Source organism: Sparus aurata, chromosome 7 (assembly GCF_900880675.1).
Source record: "Sparus aurata chromosome 7, fSpaAur1.1, whole genome shotgun sequence".
Taxonomy (NCBI): domain Eukaryota; kingdom Metazoa; phylum Chordata; class Actinopteri; order Spariformes; family Sparidae; genus Sparus; species Sparus aurata.
Genome location: NC_044193.1, coordinates 23,023,120 through 23,028,914, shown reverse-complemented (window position 1 = coordinate 23,028,914; position 5,795 = coordinate 23,023,120).

Sequence of the window (5,795 nt, the reverse complement as noted above, 5' to 3'; positions counted from 1 at the left end):
TTTCTCAACAACTTATTATGCAACATAGTTCTCAGTAGCAGCATAGTATCATATCTACATAGTAGTCGCCATCTTGCCGCACTCTGAGCTCTCCACATACAGCGGGTTAGCTACGATCAGCCTTATGCAACAGCGCCCCTTGTGATAAAAAGTAGCAAAAGTATAACTGTTGTATATAATAACAGAACACAACAGTGTCTAATCAGACCAAATGTCTGCTGTTAGTTGGAGGTGGTGCTGCACTGGAATGCTATAAAGACCTTTATAATGTTGGTCCAACCTCTTAACTTACATGAGAGGATCAAGGCGTACAGTACAAGTCAACTGCAATTTCTTAACGTTAACTTTTAAGTCTTAAATAAATCACGAGGCACTCCTCACCACATGTGGTGAAACTTTTCATGTTTAACAACAACAGAACAATATAACACATAGTGATGAAGCTGAAATCATTCATTTGCCTTCTGACAGCACTATAGAGCAAGCTTCACAGGCTTTAATCCAAATCAGCACAGGATGGCTCTTTATTTAACTACACAATTTTAAATAGTTTTAGATCAGCCTACTTTTAAGAAAACTGAAACAATTTCTGAAAATCTCTCAAAGTGAGAGGAGAGTTCACTCAGAACTAAATGGAGCTTTATGTCTTTAAAGAAGCATATTTCAAATTAACAGTTCGTCAATAAGCACCACCAACTTAAAAAAACACTTATTAACAGTATATTATAATTTATAATCCAGTAGTTTGGGTTGAATCAGTTTTTGAGTCTAGTGTCAGATTTGGTAAGAGCTCAAATTTATGTACTGGGCCCTCAAATTTCTCTCCGAAACGTTACTCAAATGGCTTTAGTCCATGACATGAGCAAATTCAAACTTTGTCGTAGAGATAAACCAAATATAACGTTGGAAAGGTCTCGACCTGGAGAGTAACTTGTTTCAGTATGACTTTTTTCATGTCTCCTGCTTTAAGATACTGACCTTTGAACCTCGACCTGGGTGCATGTCTAAAAGCATATAATTCAGCAACAAAAAGAGTTACAGATATGGGACCAATTGTTATAAAGAGCTCTTGACCTCATCTATTGAGTGGCAACAGTCAAAAAATTGGGGCATCGTCAAATCTTGATAAATTGTGGTGAAATTGATTTTCACTCATTTAACAACTACATGTTTCAAATTTGATTGTGCAAGGTTGTTAAGCATCCCCTTAAACGTCCAACTGTACTCACAATTCAGTTTTTACAACTTCCAATTCTAGTAAAAAACAGTAATACCTATTAAAACTACAATTCCCTTGAGTCACGCTATGCAGCTTGTTATAACTCAGGACCTGAAGTTGTAGATTTATGGTGTATGGTTCTTATCAGGGTCATAAGAATATAGAGCCTAACAATTTTTCATATCAGGTACAACCGACATAGGAATTATAGTGCATGTAGATGATCTGTATTAAGAAGAGATAAAGATCTTGGTTTATTTATTATGTTTAAGCTAAAACAGGAGTAGAATGGGCCAAGTCTGCCCAACATTGAGATACGTCATCTAACAGTGCGTGTGTTGGGGGGGGGGGGGTGCACACACACACACACACACACACACACTTCATCATTAACCTACTCGTATTGTTGATCAAGAACACTTTGGTGGTTTTTTGTGTTGAGAAATGTTTAGATATCATTAAACTCGTTAGTAAGGAGTATACTTCCAGCTAGCAGATCCTCCAGTCTGCCCACAGGACTGACAGAATATTGGAAGAGCACCATCAAACAGTTACATAAAAGAACACAAATAATATAACAGCACAAGTATCTACACAACGCAAAAATTGATACAAACAACATGCAAGCCTTGGTTTCCGCTGTATCAGCGTTTATAGAAACCACCACAGCAACGATATCATACCTAACAGACCCACAGTTTTCTGCCGAAACCTGCAATAATCTTTGTAAAAACTAACATGCTAAAGACCTCGTACATACATTGAGCAAAGGTTATGAAAAGAAAGTGCATATTTCTTGATAAGAAATGTCATCAAACTCACATTTTAATGTAATACCTATCTTAAAATGTTGCATTTTTTACTGGAAAGAAAAGGAATGGCAGCTGTGTTTTTGTTCTCGCAGCCAGAAAGTTGATAATCACGTGATGTGGACTCAGGCAAAAGAAAAGAATAGGACAAAATATGTTTAGACATCTCACAATTTAAGAAGCTTTATTGTGAAAATACTACATTTTGCCTTGTGGACCAACGTAGCTATTACACATTTTCATGTGAGATTGGGTTGCATGTAAAGTGGGCAGGGATACCAGAAAATGTATTTTCTATTCCACAGCATGAGCAAGAGGAGGAGAGACATGGTTACTGACCAAACACTCTATAACAGTGGATACTGCTGGAATATAGAGAGATATAACACTTATTTCTTTATTGCAAACTCATAGATACATTTCTGTATTCTCACACATTTTTAATGCATAAGCTTCAATTGCAGTTGTGGCACAAAACTTTGTGTGACAAAACTTATTTATTTCTGCTGTTTAATTGTTTAGGAATGTGATATTTATTGCAAATACTGCATTCTGCTCTGTTTTTATTGTCTTTATTATTTCTTTAGGGAAAGCCTTCAATCCAAAACTCACAGCAGACCTGAAAAGACGAATCCTCAGTCAGCATGAAGAAGTAAAGCCACTTGAAACTGACACAGAACTCTACGAGATAGGAGAAGGAAAAAAACCACAAACCTGCGATCAATTATTTCAGAAGTCACAGAAAGAGAAAGTGCGAACAGTGCTAATGACAGGAGTTCCTCATGTTGGTAAAACACTTCAAACAAGGAGGTTCATGGTAGACTGGGCAGAAGGAAAGTCCAACAACAACACAGACTTGATAGTGTCATTGGAGTTCAGTGAGCTGAATTCAAGAAAAGACAAAGATCAAAGCATGAGAGATCTGTTTCGTCATCACCTCAATGATGATAAACACAGAGAAGTTTGCAGGTTTGACGACTGTAGGTTCGACAAATGTGAAGTAGCTTTTGTCCTTGATAGTTTGGAAGAATGTGAACTTCCTCTGGACTTTGAAAACAACGAGGTCCTGACTGATATGGACAAGCCAGCCTCGATGGATGTGCTGCTAACAAACCTCATCAAGGGGAAGTTGCTTCCCTCTGCTCGTCTCTGGATCGTCTCTCAACCTTCAGGAGTTGATAAGATTCCCTCTGAATATATTCAGAAACAGACAGAATGTCGAGGTATGAAACAATAACAATAACTTAGTCTCATAACTCATATTATGTACCATGTGTCATTCTTGATGTTGATGTTGATCAGGTAATACTGCAAAAGCTGAAAACATGACATACATAACTTTTATGGAAGATGTTTCATAAACTCAACTAAAATGATGTCATTACAAACTTTTACTTACATTTTGTGTTTCAGTGTCATTTTCCTCTCTGAGCTTTAACTGCTGATATGACAAAATGCATAATGTGACACTGTATTTTCTACAGTCACTGTACTCTGTTTTCTCTATAATGTCTTTATCATTTCTTTAGGCAAAGACTTCACACAAGAACTGACAGCAGACTTGAAGGAAACAATCCACCATCAGCATGAAGGGGAACTGAGAGAACTTGAGACTGACACAGAACTCTACGAGATAGGAGAAGAACACAAAGTGCAAACCTATGATGAATTATTTCAGAAGTCAGGGACAGAGAAAGTGCGAACAGTGCTAATGACAGGAGTTCCTCATATTGGTAAAACATTTCAAACAAGGAGGTTCATGGTAGACTGGGCAGAAGGAAACTCCAACAACAACATCAAGTTAATAGTGTCATTGAAGTTCAGCAAGCTGAATTCAAGAAAAGACAAAGTTCAAAGTATGACAGATCTGATTCGTCATTTCCTCAATGACAAGAAACACAGATTAGCTTGCCAGTACAACAAATGTGAAGTAGCTTTTGTACTTGATGGTTTGGAAGAATGTGAACTTCCTCTGGACTTTGAAAACAACGAGGACCTGACTGATATGGACAAGCCAGCCTCGATGGATGTGCTGCTAACAAACCTCATCAAGGGGAACTTGCTTCCCTCCGCTCGTCTCTGGATCATCTCTCAACCTTCAGGAGCTGACAAGATTCCCTCTAAATATATTCAGAAACAGACAGAATGTCGAGGTATGAAACAATTACAATATCTTATTTTCATATCTCACATTATGTATCATGTTATCTGTATCATGTCGCATTCTTGATATTGCTATTGATCAGGAAATACTGCAAAAGCTGAAACCATGACATACATCACTTTTATGGAAGTTGTTTCATAAACTCAACTAAAAATAATCTCATTGTAAACGCCTACTTATATTTTGTGTTTTTGTGCCATTTTACTCTCTGGACGTTAACTGCTCGTATAACAAAATGCATAATGTGACACTGTATTTTTTGAAGTCACTGTACTCTGCTTTCTCTATAATGTCTTTATCATTTCTTTAGGCAAAGATTTCACACATGAACTGACAGCAAACCTGAAGGAAACAATCCACCATCAGCATAAAGCGGAACTGAGTGAACTTGAGACTGACACAGAACTCTACGAGATAGGAGAAGAACACAAAGTGCAAACCTATGATGGATTATTTCAGAAGTCAGGGACAGACAAAGTGCAAACAGTGCTAATGACAGGAATTCCTCATGTTGGTAAAACACTTCAAACAAGGAGGTTCATGGTAGACTGGGCAGAAGGAAAGTCCAACATGAACATCAAGTTGATAGTGTCATTGAAGTTCAGCGAGCTGAATTCAAGAAAAGACAAAGTTCAAAGCATGACAGATCTGCTTCGTGATTCCCTCAATGACAAGAAACACAGATTAGCCTGCCACTACAACAAACATGAAGTAGCTTTTCTCCTTGATGGTTTGGAAGAATGTGAACTTCCTCTGGACTTTGAAAACAACAAGGACCTGACTGATATGGACAAGCCAGCCTCGATGGACGTGCTGCTAACAAACCTCATCAAGGGGAACTTGCTTCCCTCCGCTCGTCTCTGGATCGTCTCTCAACCATCAGGAGTTGATAAGATTCCCTCTGAATATATTCAGAAACAGACAGAATGTCGAGGTATGAAACAATAACTATAACTTATTTTTATGACTCACATTATGTATCATTTGTCATTCTTGATGATGATGTTGATCAGGGAATACTGCAAAAGCTGAAACCATGAGATACATCACTTTTATGGTAGATGTTTCATGAACTCAACTAAAATGAATGTCGTTGCAAATTCCTACTGACATTTTGTGATTTAATGTCATTTTCCTCTCTGGTCTTTAACTGCTGGTATAACAAAATGCATAAGGTGACACTGTATTTTGTACAGTCACTGTACTCTGTTTTCTCTATAATGTCTTTATCATTTCTTTAAGGCAAAGATTACAAACACAAACTGACAGCAGACCTGAAGGAAACAATCCACCATCAGCATGAAGAGGAACTGAGAGACTTTCAAACTGACACAGAACTCTACGAGATAGGAGAAGAACACAAAGTGCAAACCTATGATGAATTATTTAAAGATAAGAAAGTGCGAACAGTGTTAATGAAGGGAGTTCCTTGTGTTGGTAAAACACTTCAAACAAGGAGGTTCATGGTAGACTGGGCAGAAGGAAAGTCCAGCGAGAACAAAGACTTGATAGTGTCATTGAAGTTCAGCAAGCTGAATTCAAGAAAGGACGAAGTTCAAAGCATGACAGATCTGATTCGTCATTCCCTCAATGATGATAAACA